General features: G+C 47.5%; 2 long non-coding RNA genes across 3 annotated transcripts; both read right to left on the bottom strand.

The window, feature by feature from the left end:
- Nucleotides 1–5,138: 5,138 nt before the first annotated feature.
- Nucleotides 5,139–10,159, bottom strand: LOC130378199 (uncharacterized). Of its 2 annotated transcripts, XR_008894548.1 has the most exons (5): nt 10,068–10,153; nt 8,496–8,695; nt 6,204–6,305; nt 5,838–5,961; nt 5,139–5,673 (listed from the first exon to the last, which is right to left on the bottom strand). It is a non-coding gene; the product is annotated as an uncharacterized LOC130378199 (long non-coding RNA). The 2 variants fall into 2 exon arrangements; XR_008894547.1 differs by lacking the exon at nt 8,496–8,695 and having other exon boundaries at nt 10,068–10,159.
- Nucleotides 10,160–16,915: 6,756 nt separating this feature from the next.
- On the bottom strand, nt 16,916–21,394 carry LOC130378200 (uncharacterized). Its single transcript, XR_008894549.1, has 3 exons — nt 21,353–21,394; nt 19,393–19,501; nt 16,916–17,264 (listed from the first exon to the last, which is right to left on the bottom strand). It is a non-coding gene; the product is annotated as an uncharacterized LOC130378200 (long non-coding RNA).
- Nucleotides 21,395–22,428: the final 1,034 nt, after the last annotated feature.

The following is a 22,428-nucleotide window of genomic DNA, read 5'->3' as shown; positions in this document are numbered from 1 at the left end:
GTTCCAACGGTTTATTAGGTAGGCCTATCTAATAAATGATGTCTTCGAGTGCGCCTATCACATGATTTTAGACTCAACGATTTCGGTTGAGTATGTGGGGATTTTTATTTATTTTTTTCCCTTTTTTAAAAGTGGTGGGGACAAAATTCGTTTTTCAAATAGTGGGGGGGACATGTCCCCCCCGTCCCCCCCGTAATCGACGCCTATGACCAGGGCCGGCGATCGGCATAGGCGAGCTAGGCGACTGCCTAGGGCGACAAATGCGTTGGGGGCGCCCTCTGGTGGCGCCCTTAATTAAAAAATATATCAATTAAAATATACGACGCGAACGGAGAAGCGAGGGGGCGCGTGAGCAATTGTCAGGGCGGCCCGAAACCGTCAGCGTAGCACCCCCCCCCCCCCCGCTCGCAAGACCTGTCCAGGGCGCAAGTTGATTTCGAGTCGCCTAGGGCTCCGAAACGTCCAGCGCCGGCCCTGCCTATGACCCTCAGACAGGACTCCATACTCAGAACCTCGAGAGAGCGTGGCAGACCTATAAAAAGGAAATTTGGAGAATGCGGGGGAATCGGTCGGAGAAGGCCTTGAAAGAGCAGCTCTGCTTTATTGAGTGGACCTACTGGTTAGCGAGGAAAAATTCAGAAGGTGTCCTTGGCAGGCTTGTCAAGGACATAAGGTGCTCCTATCAGAAATAGGAAGCAGAGCTTGGCATTGATCAAAATAAGCTGAAATGGACAGAGGAGAAAGGGGAGTGTTTTAATTTATTTTTAAAAGAAAAGTTTTTGTTATATATGTTCAAACGGTTTATAGTATTCTTGGTTCTTTTGACTCTTCAAACTCTTCCTTTGTAAAAAGAGTTCTGTTAAAGATTAGTTTTTTTTTAATAATAAAGTTGTTTATTTCACTTTGCGGTCATCCAGTGTTACTGATCAGTTGAGCAAAACTTGTCTCTATTTTGTACAGTTACTAGTTTGTAGTTTGTCTACTGTTCTCATCTGTTTTCACTTTAATTTGACAGTCCTAAGACCTCTCTACTAATACTTGGTTGAATATCGACTGATAGTTTGTTGAGAATCAACTATTTTCTCTGTTTTGCTCTGTTAATAGTTTGCACACACCAAACTGTTTTCACTTTAATTTGACAGTCCTAAGACCTGTCTACTAATGCTTAATTGAATATCGACTGATAGTTTGTTGAGAATCAACTGATAGTCAACTATTTTCTCTGTTTTGCTCTGTTAATAGTGTGCAGACACTAAACTGTTTTCACTTTAATTTGACAGTCCTAAGACCTGTCTACTAATGCTTAATTGAATATCGACTGATAGTTAGTTGAGAATCAACTATTTTCTCTGTTTTGCTCTGTTAATAGTTTGCACACACTAAACTGTTTTCACTTTAATTTGACAGTCCGAAGACCTGTCTACTAATGCTTAATTGAATATCGACTGATAGTTTGTTGAGAATCAACTGATAGTCAACTATTTTCTCTGTTTTGCTCTGTTAATAGTGTGTAGACACTAAACTGTTTTCACTTTAATTTGACAGTCCTAAGACCTCTCTACTAATGCTTAGTTGAATATTGACTGATAGTTTGTCGACAGTCATATGACAATCAACAGGTTGTCACCTACACAGGGTGCCTATTGATTGATAAAATATTCTCATCTTTATTTTACAATGAACATATATGATCAACAGAGGGTTGAATGTTCATTCATTAGATGTGTTCCTTGTGAGTGGAGGGTAAGTTGATCCATATGAAACGTAAGTTGAGAATTGGTTAATAACAGCAGTTGATAGTCAACTTACTAGAAGTTGACACTCAACTGATAGTTGAATATTTGTAAAGAACATGTAGTAAAAAGCACAATGTCTGTTGCAGACTGTTTTTGTAAAAAAAAATGAACGAAATAAAAATATACTATAGTTAACTAACACTTAGTTGAATGCATGTTACATATTTGTTGACAAGCTCTGTAGAATATCAACTAAACACCAGCTAATAGTGCAACGTGTAGTTAAATTAGTTAGTTGAATGCTTGTTTCTTATCTGTTGAAAGCTTTGTTGATTATCAACTAACCATCTACTAATAATGCAACTAATAGTTAACTGACAGTTAGTTGAATGCATGCTACGTGTACAAAACAACATCTACTAATAGCGCAACTTATAGTTAACAGACAGTTAGTTGAATCCATGTTTCTTATCTGTTGAACAAGCTCTGTCAAATATCAACTAACCATCTACTAATAGTGCAAGTTATAGTTAACTTACAGTTAGTTGAATACATGTTGCTTAGTTAGTTGAATCCATGTTTCTTATCTGTTGAACAAGCACTGTCAAATATCAACTAACCATCTACTAATAGTGCAAGTTATAGTTAACTTACAGTTAGTTGAATACATGTTGCTTATCAGTTGAGATAGTTCGGTTGAATGTCAACTCATTCACTGTTGACATGCAACTGCATATCTACTGATGGCTTGTTGAGTGTCAACAGTGGACTATCAAACTAAAGTGTTACCACAGAGGTAGCCTATTGGGTACCTACAACACAGTACCACAGAAGCCTCCTCCTTCCAAGGTTACTCCTGTTGGGACAGACACATCAAGCAATTCAGAGTTTTTATTAAGCAAAACATATTTTAAACTTCTCCAATCGATCCACCACACAGAGATTCTGTCGGAAGCCCTCATTACAGGGGTCCCCCCACTGGGGATGGCTAGAAAGGTAGCTTACCTCACAGCCTTCATCAAACCGGCGGCTCCGGACGACATTGTTTTAACTGAAATTAAGAATAACACAATTGACTGGTTGAATAATAATTTACGGATCCTACAGAAACATTATGGAAGAATCCGAAAGGATTTCCCCTTGACCCTGAGCCCATTTAGTGAGGAGGCCCTTGATAGAGCTCTTAGGTGGGCCCGCCAAAGGTACGGCAGAGGCCTGACTCCCTCATCTATCACTACACTTCGCTCATTGTTAACCAGTCTTACTGCCGATCTGCCACCACCTGCTACTCCACTGCTTATCTCAGACAACGCAGCCTTCCCACCGCTCCCTACACGACCACTAACTGCTTCATTTCCCTTCAAACACCGCAACACACTCATCTTACCTTCCAGGCCCTTACCTATCCCTTCTCTTCTCTCCCTCCCACCATTTTCCCTTGGTTTGGCCCGACGCTTTCCTCCCACCTCTACAGCTACACCAGCCCCTCAACCACCACGGCAAAACCACCCTCCCCTACCACAACGCCTCCCGGTGGTCAGACCACGTCCACCTCCTGTCATCTTACCAGCACAGACTACCTTAACTGACACCATTCCTCCAACTCCTATAGATCACACCTCAGTGACCCTCCTTAAGTCTTCCACACCAGACCTTGAACCCCCAATTACATCTCTTACCTGTTCAACCCCCAGACCCAGTCGTCTCTCCCGCAGGAGAAACCCGACTCAGGGGCAGCTTTGCCCTTTGACCTCTCCACTGATGTTGACCTCCTCACCGCCTTCTCTGACGGAGGAGACCACTTTAACAGTCGTCAAACAAAATAACACAAACCAGAATGCAAAAAAACAACCCAACCTGCTCACCTTCATTGCCGAGATCCACCCTTGTTCTCCTTCACCTCCTTTGATCCCTCCTGCAGATGGATCTACCACAACAGGGGAAGAACCGAACATCACATCGTCTCACCAGGCTCCATCTCCTCTTCCTACCTCTTCCTCCTCCCCCTCCTCTCCCCCATTACTCCTCCCCTCTCCATCTGAATCATCGTAGATGACCAATCCGGGTCCCCTTCTTGCTACCAGCCCCGTTTACACCCTTACACCAACCGGAAGGCCTCCATTTGGTCCCTCCCCATTAGACAACCGGTCATTATTATGGGGGATTCTAATATTGCCCGCATACCTACATTTATATTGGACTGTATCCAGGCAGACAGCTATCCAGGAGCGACGCTTAGACATCTCACGGCCATCCTGCTTGGGCTTACGTCCCCTAGACCGGACACAAAATTGACAACTGCCTTAGGGTACAGACAGCACTCACCATCATCAAAGACACCCGTCGATTGGTCAGATTAGCCAGAGAGAAGTTCCCACAGGCCCGTATTGTTATCCCTCTGCTAACCGTTTCCATCAGGTTATCCGCCTGCCAACTTCTCTGTGTTAAAGCATTTAACACCTTTGTAAGAGATCACATAGAGGATGTGGACTCCCGCTCTAGCTACCTCAACCGATTATCTTTACTCAAATTTCAGACCACTCATGATAACATCCACTGGACTCCGGAGACGGCGAGATCGATGATGAGGGACTGGCTGGACCAACTGGGTTTACAGTTGGGTCGCCAGGCGCAGCGCCGCCCCCCCGGTCTCCCTTTCCAACGTCACTAACCTCTCCACCGTCCAGCTGTCCCCGCTAGAACGCGAGGTCCTCGAACGTGGCCTCGCCTTCATCCCGACACTGTCACTTCCAGACCGCGACCTGTTGAGGCGAGACATGCACACATATCACCGGCGTCTTAAAATTCTGGATTATTCTGATTTTGATCGATTTTTCCCATCTACCGTTTACCATACCGTCTATGTGGGAGCCAGCCATGGAGTCCGTCTCGACACCCATACGCAAACTGATTGACCCCGACCTCCGGTCCTTTCGTGACCTCCGACCCCGACGTCATAAAGGGGAGGGTAATATCAACACCCAACAACAGCAGGCTCTTAAAGATCTAAAATCTCGGCAGGAGATTATTATTAAACCGGCAGATAAAGGTGGTCAAATAGTCCTACAGGATCGGACCAATTACGTTTTGGAGGCGACACGTCAACTTCACGACACTACATATTATCGCCCTCTCACACAGCTGATGTACTTGGAGACACAAACGATGGTCAGAACTTTAATTGATCAAATGAAAAAGGATCACCTTAGTACTGCGAAACAAGCCAACTACCTCTACGGCCCGGATCTCCCTCGTGCCAGATCATTTTATCATAAACATAAGGCCCCAGAGAGCTGGACTGTACCATATCTGGTCCCTCCGGGTCGTCCCATTGTGAGCGACTGTGGTTCGGATTCTTATCGCCTGGCAGAATTTTTTGATTATTACATAAATCCCCTGTCCCATTCACACCCGAGTTACGTCAAAGATACGTATACATTTGTAAATAAACTGAAACATTTAACCGTCCCCGACGGTTAAATGGGGACGGTTAAATGTTTATTTTCTCTCTATACCAATATCGATACTTCTCTTGGCTTGGAGGCTGTTAAAAAAAAAGCCTTGGAATCATCACCCGTTTTATCTCGTCCTGATTATTTTATTTTACAATTTTTACAGCTTACCCTTACCCAGAACGATTTTCTGTTTGATAAATCTTTTTTCCTCCAAATAAGCGGTTGCGCTATGGGTAGAAAATATTCACCGGCCTATGCAGACATCTATTTGGCTGACTGGGAAGAATCAGCTCTTCTCAAATGCCCGTCACGCCCGCTCCTATATTATCGGCACCTTGATGACATTTTTGGCTTATGGGATAAATCCGAGACAGAATTAAATCACTTTATTCACATTCTTAGTTCACACCACCCCCGTATCACACTTAAACATGCTCTTCATCTCCAGCAGGTCCCCTTTTTGGACACCATAGTCTTCTTTACTGAGGTAAAGGATGGTTACAAAACATTAGGCACTAAAGTATATTTCAAAGACACTGACAGACATTCTTTATTATTTAGCAGCAGCTACCATCCCCGACACACTTGTAGTTCTATTATCAAATCCCAATTTATCCGCTTCCATCGTATTTGTTCCCTCCCTCACCATGTAGTGGAGGCTACTAGGACCCTTTTTGAGGCCCTTAGGCCCCGCGGTTACTCCAAACGCTTTCTCCGTACTATCAAGCATGAAGTAGCCGCTCTCTTTCCATCCGACCGGGCCAACTTCTCTGGAAAAAACAAAAACATAGATCAGCAATTAATCCCACTCGTCACAACATTCTCTCGCTCACTAGGCCCCCTTCACCAAGCCATCAAACAGCATTTCAACGCTGTTAAACTTCGAACCACTCCACTCGCAACCTTTAAAGTCATCATGGCATATCGCCGCAATAAAAATTTAAAAGATATGCTGGTTCATACGGCACTAAATAAGACGATACGCACAACCCTGGATCCCTACTTCACTCACCTCAAATACATCTTCAACTTGGCAAACTCCCATCTGGCAGACCTTCTCGCTGCTTTCCACCAATGTTGTTTATGCCATCCAATGCAGACAATGTAGAACCATCTATGTGGGCGAAACAGGTGCCACTATAAAACAGAGACTTTACCAACATATTTATCATATTCAGAGGGGGACGGTTTCAAAGTTATTGTACACTAGGGATGTGTCGGTCGCGACTGATTCGTTACAACGAACGAATCCCAAACGTGAACGACAAGAACTGGTTCCCCAAAACAAGAAGAACTGGTTCTTTGATTCTTTTTTCTAAACATAAACCAAAAATATGGTCACGTAAATAAAATATACAAACGAACAGAGCTTCGTCTCCCCGCGACCTATATTGATTGAGTCTACAACGTTCTCAAAGATTCAGCCAATGAGAGGTAGCAATGTGCTGCAGTGGCACCTGGGTAAACCAATGACAAGGCGGTACCGTCGAATATGCGCGCTTTCTGTCTGACGTATCTTGGGTAATACCATTCGACGTGGGGCCACTCATATATCCCCCTACATTTTTTCGAAAATAGACTTGACCTCCATCTGTTTATTGGATAAACGCATTTCCCAATCCCAGGAGTCTTTGCTCCATTCTACGTCAATTTAAGAACAAACAAAGAAATTAAACTGCAGTTCGTATTTTTTATTTATGACCATGAAAGTTCTGTAATGCCTGAACAATGAAGAATTAAATGTAAAGTAAAATAAAATTATAAATGTAAAACCATGAATGAAATATAGAGAGTAAGCAAGTGGTATAAATATTGGTGGGACGTTTGGTTATACTATATAGTGTATCGTCTCGATTTCCACAGGGTTTGAAGCCTCGAAGTGGTTTAAATTATGCTCACGGCCTTCTCGCGCGGGGGGGGCGGCGGCAGACACCAAATGACGTAATCTGACGTAACGAACAAATCAAATAAACGAATCCTTATAGTGAACTGAACTGAAAGAACTAGTTCCCGGAAAAAAATCATTTTGCCCATCCCTATTGTACACCCATTTTGCCAAACATGATATTTCCAACTTTTCCCTCTCTGGCCTGGAGACCAATCTAGGTTGGACCCTGGTCCAGAGAAGGTCAGCGGAGAGAAGGTGGATTTTCAGGCTTGATTCTACTGCTCCGTTGGGCTTAAATGAGGGTGGTCCTCGCCCCCCTTCGTAACTCATCTGTTTATTATTTATTCCTTCCTTTTAGTTCCAGTCAACATCCAGCCCTTACTATAACTTAACCATAACCTCCTCCTTTTCCTCTCCTAACCATAACCTCCTCCATATCCTCTCCTAACCATAACCTCCTCCATCTCCTCTCCTAACCATAACCCCCTCCATCTCCTCTCCTAACCATAACCCTCTCCATCTCCTCTCCTAACCATAACCTCCTCCATCTCCTCTCCTAACCATAACCTCCTCCATCTCCTCTCCTAACCATAACCCCCTCCATCTCCTCTCCTAACCATAACCCCCTCCATCTCCTCTCCTAACCATAACCTCCTCCATCTCCTCTCCTACCCATAACCCCCTCCATCTCCTCTCCTAACCATAACCTCCTCCATCTCCTCTCCTACCCATAACCTCCTCCATCTCCTCTCCTAACCATAACCTCCTCCATCTCCTCTCCTAACCATAACCCCCTCCATCTCCTCTCCTAACCATAACCTTCTCCACCTCCTTCCTAACCATAACCTTTCTTGTCTATATTATAGCTCTTCCCTTTACCCCAACCCTTTATTATTATTATTATTATTATTATTATTATTATTATTTTATTATTTTCTTTATCCTTTTTATTATCATTATCTTATTATCTTATTAGCCAAAGTTATTATTTTAATATATTTGCTTGTGCCTGTGCCCTCCGCTCTCTCCCATGTGCCACTTGCTCAACCCAACCCTAACCCTACGCAAACATATTCATGGCCGAATGGGAGGTGGCAGCCCTGGCGTCCTGTCCCAAAAAAACGTTACACTATTTTAGATTCCTGGATGATATTTGGGGGGTGTGGCCACACTCTAGGGAGGATTTTGACGGCTTTTTAACCATTCTAAACACTCACAACCCGTCCATCACTATTAAATCTACCTTTAGCCCCTCCTCTGTTGACTTTCTAGACACAACCACATTTAAGGGCCCAGAGTTCCCATCCACATCCCGGCTGGACATCAAGGTCTACTTTAAAGACACTGACACACACGCTCTGCTGCACAAGTCCAGCTTTCACCACAGACACACATATGCCGGGCTTGTAAAATCACAATTGCTTAGGTTCCATAGGATCTGCTCTAGGCCTGGGGACTTTCAGTCAGCCACCAAGGTACTATTCTCTGCGTTGTCCACCAGAGGGTACTGCAGATCGTTTCTGAGAAAGGCCCTCGGAACGTTCAGAGAAACCAAAGCGGTTGCTGTTGGCCCTCATCTCCCCTTCGTTACCACCTACTCCCCGTCGGCGGTTCGTCTAGTGAGGGAAATTAAAAACAATTTTTCACACATGGTTAGTTCAACCACCCTCCTTAATAACTTTAGCATCATCGCAGCGTTTAGGAAGAACAAGAACCTCCGGGACATCCTTGTCCAGGCTAAACTCCATTTGTCGTCTCGCCCTAGACCGAATGCGCAGGGCCAATTTTTCCGATACCGAGCCCCCTCTCCAAGAACTGTGTCTATCTAATCTGGTGCGACGTCTGCGGCGCTCAATATGTGGGAGAAACCCAAAACACTTTGCTCACTAGGTTCGCCCAGCACAGGTTCAACATTCTGCGAGAGAAGGACACACACCTCCCTCTAGTGCAACACTTTACTATGCACGGCTTGCTCTCACTGTACGCCACGTCGTTACATAGCAACCTTAGGTGGTCTACCGCTAGCAGACGTCAAGTCGAACGCCTCTGGATTCGACGTTTGGGTACCGTACAGTGTTGGGCAAGTTACTTCCAAAATGTAATATATTTCATATTACTAGTTACTTGCATTTGAAAGTAATAAGTTTCTTTACAATATTACCTTCTGTGTAGAGTAATAAGTAATAAGTTACTTATTACTTTCACCAAAATAAACATTCAGGACAAGGCGGAGGGGGGGGGGGCAAACATTAAAGTCTAATGAGGTCTATATTGCATCTGCATGTAGTGTGTTCCATGAATGGCTGAATTACAATAATGTTATGATATAGAATAATTAAACAACCAAAACCTTTACACGACATGACGCAAACTCTTTTTCTATGCCTCATTTATTAGCTCCTTAGTTGCAAAGTGCAGCCACACAAACATTTAACAAAAAAAGTTGCATTTCCATGAAATCAAACATGTTAATAGTTTATACTATTTCAATAATAAAATAAAAGTGCACTTCAAGAATGACGTCTAACAGCCACCAGACAGGGCATGTTTTGTAATTAAGTATTTTAGAACCTGAGCATCCTGCCCTGAAATAGCAGTAATAAAAAAGAGCATGAGAACAGCATAAATAATGAAACACATTCAACATTTCAGTCCCACAGAGACTTTACAAGGAACTTATGCTTAGAGCCTCTTAATGTTTTGGTTAGGACCAAACAACAAAGTCTTAATAGACTAAATATACAGCCAAACAAGGGCTGGAGTCTGTGTGGCTCGGATTGTAACCAAGCCCCCAGGAACACATACTTCCGCAATCCACCAGTGCTCAGCGGCCAAGCCTGGTATTGCAGCTGTTTAAGCGGGCTGTGGACGGGTCCCTCAAATCATGGGACCCAGAAGTAGATATCTCCGTTCACTCCAATACAAGTGGGGAACAGGAATGTGTCTCCGCAAAAAATGTCTGGATATCAATCAAAGGCTAATAATTACCTTCATGCCATGTCCTCAAAACGCCACCTCAAGCGTTTTATTAGCCCTTATCTCGCGGGGGAAGAGGGGTGTGCAGTTGAAAGGAGTCGTAGTGAAAGAAATGGCATCCGAGAGGGCCTAGTTCAGTGCTCCGTTAACGTGTCCGATTTTTGAACTGGTTCATCTGCTGCTCAATAACTCTCACGGTCCTCTGCTTGCGATCATTGTGATTTGTCATGTATTGATCCATTTATTCAAAAGATCCAAAGACAAAGAACAGGTGCATTACGGTATCATTTTATATTGTTGTTGGACCGGAGTGGGGGGGTGGGCAGGCATGCGTTCTATATTTCTGCATCCGGTACGTCACGGACTAGGCCACGTGTCTTGGCCCCATAACGCGGAAGCAAATCGCTCCTGTATGTTACCCTGCGCCACTGAGCAGTTTGTATAGGAATGAATGGGCGGCCACTTTCCAGTCCGTGGTCCATCTTTATTATGTCCATGATTGTAATGCGTTACCTAGGGTGACCAGACGTCCTCTTTTTCCCGGACATGTCCTCTTTTCGAGACCTAAAAAATGCGTCCGGCAGGGATTCCAAAAACGTCCGGTATTTTGCCTCGTCGCAAAAAAAAAAATATATATATATTATTGTTATTATTATCTTTTTATTTTTTTTTGCCTCGTCGCATATTTGTGTTTCTGGGTCTTTCACATAACCTACTAGTTATTAGTAGGTTAACAATCTTGCCCGGGGCGCAATTGGACCTAGGATCGCCACTGTCTGCAGCCATGCCTAAACGTAAATGTAAGTTCACGGACGAACTAAAGAAAAAATACCCATGTTTTCGCCCCCCCCCCCCCCCCCCCCCCCCCCCGCGACGAAGTGTCCTCTTTTTCACAAACTCAAATCTGGTCACCCTACGTTACCGGACTCAGTAACTGTAATAATATTACCGAAATATAGTTAGTAACGCGTTATATTACTCCGTTACTGACTAAATGTAATATATTACGGTAACGCGTTACTTTTGTAACGCGTTACGCCCAACACTGGTACCGTACAACCGGGGGGCCTTAACGTGCGCGGGGGGGCTTGGGGATCAGGTTAGGGAGCCCTAACCCTAACCCTCAACAAATTAAAATCTCGCCATGATTATTATCAAACCGGCGGATAAGGGAGGGCAAATTGTAATACATGATCGAACTAATTACATTCTGGAGGCGACACTTCAACTTAATGACCCCATCTACTATGGCCCTCTCACGCAGCCCATGTACCTGGAGCGTCAGGCGATGGTTAGGGTCTTAATTATTCTACCTTCTCCCCAAAATACACAAACCCCCAGAGAATTGGACTGTTCCATTCGTGGTCCCTCCGGGACGCCCCATAGTAAGTGACTGTGGCTGTGAATCGTACCATTTGGCGGAGTTTATAGATTTATATATTAACCCCCTATCCCATACTCACCCGAGCTACCTCAAGGACACATATACATTTGTTAACAAGTTAAAAAGTCTCACCGTCCCCGATAACACGTTTATCTTTTCAATCGATGTAGATTCCTTATACACGAACATTGACACTGTCCTGGGCCTTGAGGCGGTGAACCATCTCGTCCTGATACATTTATTTTAAAGTTCTTAGAAATCACTCTTACCCGTAACGACTTTTTATTCGACAAATCGTTCTTTTTACAAATATGCGGCTGCGCCATGGGGAGGAAATATTCACCGGCCTACGCGGACATTTATTTGGCCGACTGGGAGGAATCTGCATTTCTTAAATGCCCGTCACGCCCCTTAATTTATTTCCGTTATCTAGATGATATCTTTGGCCTCTGGGACAAAACCGAAACGGAATTCAACCACTTTATGCATATCCTCAACTCACACCACCCCCGTATCAAACTCAAACACACTCTCCATCTCCAGCAGGTCCCCTTCCTTGACACAATAGTTTTCTTCACAGACACGAAGGATGGACACAAAACATTAGCCACCAAGGTTTATTTTAAAGACACGGACAGGCATTCCTTATTATTTAACACCAGCTACCATCCCCGGCATACTTTCAGCTCCATCATCAAGTCCCAACTAATCAGTTTCCACCGCATCTGCTCTCTACCCCACCACGTAGAGCAGGCCACCAGGACCCTTTTCAAGGCCCTGAGACCCCGCGGCTATTCCAAACGTTTTCTTCTGACTATTAAAGGGGTAGTGACCGCCCTCTTCCAGCCAGGCCGGCCCGTTCTCCCTGGAAAAAAGAACACGGAACATAGGTTAATTCCATTCATTACAACATTCTCGCGACAACTAGGCCCCCCTCAAGCAAGCTATAAAGCAACATTTTAATTCTGCCAAACCTCAAACCGCCCCACTCGCTTCTTTTAAAAATTTTATGTCACACCGCCGTAATAAAAATGTGCAGGACATGCTAGTCCATACAGCACTCAACAAGGCAATACGCACAACCTTCGACCCCTATTTTACTAACCTGAAGTACATCTTCAACTGTCGAGCCGGTGCCCCCATCTCGCAGACCTTCACACTACTCTCCTGCAACGTCGTCTACGCCATCCAGTGCAAACTATGCAGGATCATCTATGTGGGCGAAACGGGAGCTACTATCAAACAGAGGTTATACCAACACATTTATCACATTCAGAAAGGAACAAATGATAAACGGCTGTATACTCACTTCATCTCACATCATATCAACAACTTTTCATTGTCCGGTCTAGAGACCAATGTCGGTTGGTCCCTGGTCCAGTGGAGAGCTGCTGAGAGAAGGTGGATCTTTAGGCTTTCCTCCACAGCCCCGTTTGGCCTAAATGATGATCCGTCTCGCCCCTCCATCCGTCCCGGTCCTAAAACATAGCCACTCCATCAGTTCCGTACCATAACCTCTTCCCTCCCCCCCTCCTAAACATAACCTTTCTCCCATATTTTATTGATTTTATTGATTTTATTGAAGCAAAAGTTGTTAACGTATTTTAATTGCTTGTGCCCGTGCACTCCTCCTGTTACATGGTAGTAGTGCATGGGAGACTACATGATAGTCTCATGTACTGCTGCATGGCGCATGAGGGAGCGCCCTAATCCTAAACCTAACCCTAACCCCAACCCCAACCCTAACACTGTCCTGACCCGCCAGTGCCTCCTACAGTCTCCTCGGACCTCCTTCCCTCCCTGCCACCATTGCCTGCTCTCCCTTGAACCCCACTGGGATCTCTGTTACATGGACTGCACCGCCTCAGGGTCATCACTGTTTGATACTTGTTCTATGACTATCTATGTGCTATGACCTTATGTGTTGCTTGTGCTTTATTATGTACATACTTACCTTTTATCCTCTACATGATGTAAGGTTCATGCATTGGATTGTTCATTTATTAAGTGTGATCCCGTTTAGATTACCTACCTGCCGTTGGTTCTTTATGTTTGATGTTTTATGTTTCATGTTAGTGTGTGTGCCCCCCTCCCTCAATGCCCCCTCCCTTAGAGCTGTGCCCCTCGCCCTGGCCCTTACCTCAGCCTACCTGGCCCCGTCCCCCTTCTGCCTCCACCACAGACCGGGCCCTCATCATGGTTTTTATCCTCTTCCCCTAGCCCCCATCCTAACCTCTCCCTCACCTGACCCTGACCTTAACCCCGCCCCCCCTGGTCCTAAACATAACCTCTCCCACCCCCCACCCTAACCCCAACCCCCTCCCTCACCTGGCCCTTACCCTAACCCCGCCCCCCCTGGCCCTAAACATAACCTCTCCCACCCCCCACCCTAACCCCAACCCCCTCCCTTACCTAGCCCTCACCCTAACCCCACCCCCTCTGGCCCTAAACATAACCTCTCCCACCCCTTATCCTAACCCTAACCTCCTCCCTCACCTGACCCTAACCCTAACCCGGGTCCCCCCCTGACCCTAAACATAACCCCTCCCACCCCTGACCCTAACCCCCCTCCCCCATCTGATCTCCATCCCAGCCCCCGCCCCCCCACAAAGGATCCCCCATTTTCTTTTTTTCATACCACATGTGTGTGTGTTTTTACTCTGGCCCCGCCCCAGCCCCAGGGGCCCCCCTCAGTCCCTCCATTTTTTATTTTTCATAACATTTATGTGTGTTCATTCTGCCCCCCCACCCCAGCCCCAGGGCCCCCCCTCGTCCCCCTATTTTTTATTTTTCATATATATATATATATGTATATTATTATTAAAGGTTGGGTACGCGATTTGCGAAACGCCAGCAGTTTTTGAAAATACACAACTCAAATGGTCCTACCCCCTCTCCTTCAACACTGACTCTGACTCCACCCATTCCAAGTACCTGGACGCGCAATCATGCACGAGCGCGAACAGAGATGCGCGAGAGCGAGCCAGGCTAGCGTAGGTTTTCGTTTAACAACATGGCACTACATTCAGCTGTAAATTGCACCCAGTACCGCGGGAAGTAGGGGTTTTGGGGGTGCTGCAACACCCCCTGTCCGAGGCCCTGTCTTATCACAGAAAACGATCATTTCTAAAAACCAAAGTGGAGATTTCTGAAAACGCCGGTTATGTGTTGTCGTATCAACGGGGAGAAACGGGATTTTAGGTTCTGAAGCGTCACATTATGCACCAGGAAATGCTTAACGTCATGTGAGCGTCCGCTGTACCGTATTGGTCCGAATATAAACACAAACCCCATTGTAATACGACCTATATTTGGAAAAAAGATTTGAAGACCAGATCTTGATTTCATGAATAAATAAATTGTATTAATTGAAATAATATACGAAAATAAAAAGGCATAGAATTAAACACTGCATTGCTACTAAACAGTAGTGCAAATAGGCCGTACTGATGTGTACACCAAAGACTTCCTGACACTCCTCTGCCCCGCTGTGTTCGTTCTGGCTGTGATCGCTCCGCACTGTTTCGGCCCGTGGCAAAGCGAGTCATCCTCGCTGCTGTCCAAGGCATGTTGAGACGCAGCATTTATTTAATGCTCATATGTCCTAGTGCTGAAAAAAGGTTATATGAAAAAGTGTGAGGGTAGCGGTGGTGCGCTAAACTTGTTCTGTGAGCAGCTGGATGTGAACCATGGTGTGAAGGAAGTGAACACAACGATCGATTTTCAACTGTGCGCGCATGCACTGGTGTAATTGAGCTGCGCTGCTATGTATCTTTTTTATCAATGTGACGAGTTGCGAGTCTAGTGCAGGCCGGGTTTTTTTTTCCAGCACCCCCTGCTGAGAATACGTTCTCTCGGCTATGGTTGCACCAGATGTTATAAACATTAAACGGTCACATAAATCATTACTATCTTTAGAAAATGTATGTTTGTTTCATATAATTGTATTGGAAGTCCTGGTTTTCACTAGGGTTGCCGCGGTGTGGACATTTTCACACCGAGTAATACACTCGTCTCAACACCGGTATTACCGAGTATAAACGGTATAAACTTTGAAACTAGGTCAACCGCCACACAAGCATCGGTTTTTAGACCCTTCTCGTCCTTCAGTTGCCGCCAACGTTCAAAAGCAGCGCCTAGGATTATTCTTGATTTCAGTTTTTCTCTTTCAGCGTTTTTATTATCAATTACTCTCTGAAAAAGAGTTTTCCTTCTCTTTGCTGGTGGTGGTGGTGGTGGTGGTGGTGGTGGGGATTGTGGCGTCTTGTCTGCCATGGAAATTGTCTTCTACTGCTAGGTCCAAATGTGGATTAACTAGTTCCAGTAGATACCGCAGGATAACAACAAACAGGAGCTTGCTCTGGGTCACGAGCTCTGGGTCACGAGTACTGCACGAAGGGGTCGCGCGCGGGGGAGGGGGGGAGGGGGAGTGCAGTACGACCGTTTGATTGACTTACTTACTGTCCAATGAAACTCGGTGGCAATGGAAATGATTGGCTGGAGTTTTTCGAGCCCTGCCCGTTCCACAGATGATTGACAAGTTTAATTTTCATGTCAGTACTTCTAACTCAGTGGCTGTAAGCGGGTTATGATAAGGATTTCAAGTAATTTTGCAAAAATGGCCAAAAAAGCGAATCACCTACGCAACCTTTAATAACAATATTATATTAATATGATCTTCCACTGCACCCACTGTTATTATTTGGTATTTTTTGTTATATGCCCCGTGCCCCCCTTCCCTGTCATCCTTTTATTTACTTATTCCTCATCCCGCACTCACCTGCTGCCCCTCTTCCTTTAATATATCTTTAATGCATTAACCCTGTTTAAACGAACACAATATTTACCTTTATTGTTCGGCGTCACTTTGCACCCCCTGTTGGTGACCCAGATTAACGCCAGCGCCACGGCTTTCCATGCTCCATCTCCTGGATGTTTGGTGGTATTGCAACGTTAAAGTACAATAACATCAAAACGTTTTTATAACGATCTAATTCGACCTTATTATTGGCCCCACTTGTAATTATATTTTCATTCACCCTCCCAGCTCCCCATTGCCCTTTCCCTCGACTCCTCCCTTCATCCAGGCCCTTGCTTTTATTTAATTTCATTAGTTTTCATCCTTTATCCATGTCCCGTGTCCCCCATTCCATTATTGTTTTGCGTCACTTTGCACCCCCTGTCGGTGACCCAGACTAACACCAACGCCACGGCTTTCCATGCTCCATCTCCTGTTTGTTTGATGGTATTGCAACGGAAAAATCCAACATTATCAAAACGGTTTTATAACGGTCTAATTTGACCTTATTACCGTCCCCACTTGTAATTACAATTTGATTCACCCTCCCGACTCCCCTTTGACCTTTCCCTCGGCTCCTTCTTCCATCCAGGCCCATATTTTTATTTATTTTTATCCTTTATCAGTGTCCCGTGCCCCCCATTCCATGCCTCCTTCTCACTTATCCCCTCTCCCCCACTTACCTGCTGCTCCCTCTTCTTTTATGTTTATATACATTTTTTCAAATGCATATATACATGTAAAAATCAATGTTTTTAATGTATGAACCCGCATCACGGTCGCATTAATGTACAGTTTGCCTTTTATGTTTTTGTATATTTTTTTACCCTTGGATTGTATCACCTTGACCCCCACACTGCAATAATTCGATGCAACGGTATTATTTTATTGTGTTTTTAATTATTTCTATTACGGCCGTCATCTCTGCTTCCTTAACACCACCCGGTTTAAGGCGACTTAGCAGCCCCTGCTGGCGGCTCCGGTTGGTGCAGACACCACGATCCTCCGGGCTCCATCTGCTGGTGACCTGGAGAAACACAGCAAAAGTGATATAATGTTGCATTCCTTCAGCATTACTTTTGAAATTCGACCCCCTGATTGGCCCAAATTCAAACTTTAAAGTTGTTTACCCTCCTGACCTCTCATTGGCTCTTCACCTGACCCCCCCATTGGCTTTTCATGTTTAAATTTGAAATTGTTTTGATGCCCTGGCCCCCTATTGGATGTCTCTGCCCCAGACCTCAAGTCCCCCCTCCCTCCTACATGTCTGTATAAAAGTATTTGTTTTCGTTGTCTCTCATTTGTGCTCTGTAACCACGGCTTGTCTGGATTCTCCATTATACGGTCTGTTTCTATGCTATCTATTTGTACCTGATGAAGTCATTGTATTGACGAAACGTAGTACTATGCCCACAGCAGCCTAATTTCCAAATAAATCGGATATTGGCTGGATCGCACTTGTCTCATTACCTTACAGTTCAGTTTAGTTTATTTCAGTATAGCTTCGATACTTTCCGTTTTAATTCGAATTCGAACTATTCGAAAAGAAACATGCAACCGAACCACCTACAAGATGACGTGAGTGGACCCTGGTCCAACGGGGACGTCGCAGGCGGACTCCTCGGGACCCCCACTACCCCCCACCGCTGATGGATTTCTCCGCGTGGGCTGCACCTGCTCCGGAGGCCCGCTTCCATCACTTCGACCACGGACACGAACGTCTCTGGGCCCCACGCCACCCGTCTCCCAGACGTTGGGAGCAACACGCGAGGCCCGTCAGGGACTGGTCTCCCTACGGGCCTACCCGTCACCACCACGAGGGTTGGTCCGAGGCCCACAGACCGGCCTACTCGCCTCCATGCCGACCGGCCTACCCACATCCTCACAGACCGGCCTACTCGCCTCCTCGCCGTGAGGCGCAGGAGCCTCTCCATCGCCGCGCTCCTGAGACGCGTCGGGCTCCTCGCCATCCCGCCCGAGCTCCGAGCCCCCCCCGCCGGACCCCGCAGGTGAGACCTCCACCTCCACGCCCGACCCACGACCCCGCGACCGGCCCCGACCTCCGGTCACCACCGCGGCGCGCACTGGGTCTGCGCGTCCGCCTCCACCCAGGCAGGCGCCGCGTGCCCCGGCTGCTCAGCTCTCTGACGACCCGGACTCCTGGCGGCCCTGAAGGCCTCTCACCACCTCGCCAACACCGAGGGCCCGGAGCCCCTTCCCGTCGTCGCCAGGCTAGCTGAGGGTCTCCATTCGCCCTGCTGTCCCCAACGCCGCGACCGCGCAGCTGATTGACGGTGACGCGCGCAACTGGCGGTACACCAGCATGCTGCTGCTCCGGGACCACTACAAGGCTGCGGTGGACGAGAAGGTGGGTGCTCTCCTCCTCCTTCCAGACCCCATCTGGCGCCCGAACTTCACCGTGGCCCTGGCCTGGGCTCAACGCCACTTCGGCCAACGCCTGCGCCCGGAGACGGTGAGCGCGCTGCGCTCTCGCCTCAGAGAGGTTCTGGACGTTCCGGTCCCTCTGGTCCAGCTGTTCCCGCAACCCGCCCCTGGAGCCGTGCTGCCACGCTTCACCCTACCTGCTGGACCACCGCCTCCTGCCCCCGGCCTCCGGTCCCCTGGACCCGGTCCGGAGGCCCTTGACGTGGGGGTAGGACCTGCTGAACGGCGCTCCCCGGCCAGGCTGCCGTCGCCTACCTTTTCGCTGGCCTTCTCCTCCTCTCCTTCTTCTCTGCCCCTGTGCCCCCCCATCCCCCCCGCCTCCTCTTCCTCTCCCGTTCCCCTTACCCCCTCTCCTCCACGGCCTGCACCCCCGGGTCTTCTCCAGAGCACCACACCGTTGGCTCAAAGGACCAGGCTCGCGTCCAGCCGCCTCCGCCGACGAGCCGACTTCTCCTCTTCCTCCCCCTCCTCCGGCTCGACACCCCCGCATGGGTTAGCCCGGGCCGACCCGGAGAGAAACGACGCACCGGCTGACGCACGGGACCCCGCCAGCCCCGCCTCTTCCTTCTCCACCCCGACTGTGACTCTCGCTCGACCAACCCGACACCCAAGCACGGGTAAGAAATGCCAAGAGTGGCACATACAGTCTAGGGAGCCGCTTCTCATTCTCGGTGACTCGAACGTCACACGCTTCGCTGAATTTAGCATACCTGGTCTCCAGATCGATGGTTATCCTGGCGCGTCGTTCCGTCATGCCTCCGCGGTGATGGCCAAGACCACCATCAACCCCAAGGTCCGCAAACTGGTCCTGGCTTTCGGCTTAAACGAAAGGAATAACAAGTTAGAGAAATCGTTTGTGCGTAATCTCCAAACCGCTGGAGATTCCTGAAGTCAACTATTCCCGTGCGCTCCCGTTCAGAGAGCTGGAGCTTCTCTCCAAGTTAAATGCTTTCAGCGCCATTCGATACGAGTCGATCCCAACGCTGCCCAGACAGGCGTTCGTCACCGAACGTGCTAACATCCACTGGTCTCGGGACACGGCAGCGCTCCTCTTTAACCAATGGGTCGGGTATTTAAACTGAGCGCTCCCGCGTCCCGAGACACGCCTCGAGGGAACCGCTCGGTTATTAACCTTTCTACGTCTTTCCTACTTACGGCGGCGCAATTCTCAGTTTTGGATAAAGGACTCACGTTCATTCCCTCCACCGACATAGACCCGTGCGAGTTGTACCAACAGGTCCGCTCGGACATGCAACAGTACCACCGCAGGGTTAAACTAGCCGTCTATTTCCGGGATCACCCCCCGTCTGAGAAACTACCCTTCACATACAAATCCTCCTGGGTTCCACCCGAGGATGACATCCCGTTAGAAGTCGCGCGCTTGGTCAATGCTGACCTCCGTTATTATCATGAATCCTTGAGGATCAACCGGGCCCCTGCTAACCTCCTCCCTGAGGAGTCGGAGGCTCTCCGCAAACTAATTCAAAACAAAAATATAGTAATCAAGCCCGCCGATAAAGGCAGCGCTGTTGTCATCATGGACAGGTCTCAGTATATATGGGAGGGCCACAGGCAGCTGCACGACACGCGCTACTACTCCAAACTGGAGGCTCCCATATATACTGAGACCGTCCCGATGATTGTTGATTTGATTTACACCCTGTGGAGAAAAAAGTACATCACCTATGGGCAGCGTGACTACCTCTTGGGTGACGCGCAACCCAGGCCCAGGCTCTTCTACATGTTACCAAAAATACATAAAGAGCCTGTGGCCTGGAGTGAGCCCTTTAAGATCCCCCTGGGGCGCCCGATAGTTTCGGACTGTAGCAGTGAAACCTAGCATACGGCTGAGTACCTGGATCACTATCTTTACCCTCTTTCTATCTCACACGCGAGCTACGTAAAAGACACTTATGATTTTGTCACCAAGGTCCGTGCTCTTCGGATCCCTGCGCACGCTTTCTTATTCACTATGGACGTTGGCAGTCTGTACACTAATATAGACATTGCTGGGGGCATGCGCGCCGTGCGTGATGCTTTTAACCTGCGTCCTGACGTCACGCGCCCTGACGACGAACTTCTTTGCTTGCTGGAGATAAACCTCACGAGAAATGATTTCCTCTTTGACAATCAGTTCTTTCTCCAAATCTAAGGCACGGCTATGGGGAAGAAGTTCGCCCCCTCGTATGCAAACCTCTTTATGGCGCAGTGGGAAGCCTCTGCGCTCGCCGTCTGCCCTCTGCAACCTCTATCATACATGCGTTATCTAGATGACATATGGGGCGTTTGGCAACACTCTGAATCGGAATTCGATCAATTTCTAAACATCCTAAACACGCACGATCCGTCCATTACTCTCAAATCATGCAAACATTTTTCCTCCGTTGATTTTCTCGATACCACCACGTTCAAAGGCCCACAGTTCATGACGTCCCTCATGTTAGACGTGAACGTTTTCTTTAAGCCCACAGACACACACGCGCTCTTACACAGCTTCCACCCTAGGCACACGTTCGCGGGGCTCCTTAAACCGCAACTCCTGCGCTTTGAGCGCATATGCTCCAGAACTGCAGACTTCTGGGAAGCAGTTAAAATTCTGTTCGACGCCCTCGCCCTTAGGGGATATTCACGATCGGCCCGCCGTCTCTCCCTTAAAACCTTTAAACTCACACGTCCTCCTCTCGAGGGGCAACGCATCCCCTTTATCACAACCTCCTCCACCTCGTCCGCTCGCCTGACCCGACTGGTCAGGTCGAACTTCCAACATCTCCTCGACACGACCACTTACCTTCCGGGTTATGGCATCATCGCCGCCTACTGGAGAAACAAAAATATTAGAGACCTCCTGGTGAGGGCCAAACTGCGCCCCTTGTCGGAGCCCAGAGTCACTAGACTCTCGTATTTTTATATCCGCGTCGGTGCTAGAAGCCAACCCCTTCTGGTCTGCCGCCCAACGGCGCAGGTCGGAGAGGATTTGGATTGACAGGCTGGGGACCATGCAACCCCTTGGTTTGAACGTTGGGGTGGGTCGGGGACCCCTGGGGAGGCGCCTGATGATGGCCCGTGCCAGCGACGCCACCGTGGCGTCGTTAATTGCTGACTGTCCTAACCCTAACCCTCTCCCTCACCTGACCCTAACCCTAACCCCGACCCTCTCCCGGTCCTAAACCTAACCCTTCCCACCCCTTACCCTAACCCCAACCCCCTCCCTTACCTAGCCCTTACCCTGACCCCGCCCCCTGGCCCTAAACCTAACCTCTCCCACCCCTGACCCTAACCCCAACCTCTCCCTTCCCTACCCCCCAAAGGCCCCCTTACATGACCTCCACCCCAGCCCCCGGCCCCCCACAAAGGATCCCCCTTTCTTATTTTTCTTACCATGTGTTTGTGTTTATTCTGCCCCCCTGCCCCAGCCCCCCTTCGTTCCCCTATTTTTTATTTTTCATACATTCCTATTTACAAACAATATTACTTTTAATATGGTTTCCAAATGCACCCTGTGCAATTATTCTATTGATGTCCTGTGCCCCCCCCTTCCCTGCCATTCTTATTTATTCAAGCGATCACGTTACCACATCATTCCTTAAAAGTGCTTCAATGTACTCTTCAAACCTCGACAGTACATTGATTTGACCCACTGTTTTAATAGGAACGCATGGTTTTGGTCTATTTACGCAATAGCCATCGCTCTCCACTCAGCGCTGAGTCACCTGGAGAAAGAGGGAAGCTACGTCAGGAGGCTCTTC

The sequence above is a fragment of the Gadus chalcogrammus genome, unplaced genomic scaffold, assembly GCF_026213295.1.
Source record: "Gadus chalcogrammus isolate NIFS_2021 unplaced genomic scaffold, NIFS_Gcha_1.0 GACHA070, whole genome shotgun sequence".
NCBI classification, from domain to species: Eukaryota; Metazoa; Chordata; class Actinopteri; order Gadiformes; family Gadidae; genus Gadus; species Gadus chalcogrammus.
This window is presented reverse-complemented; position numbering and strand designations above follow the sequence as displayed.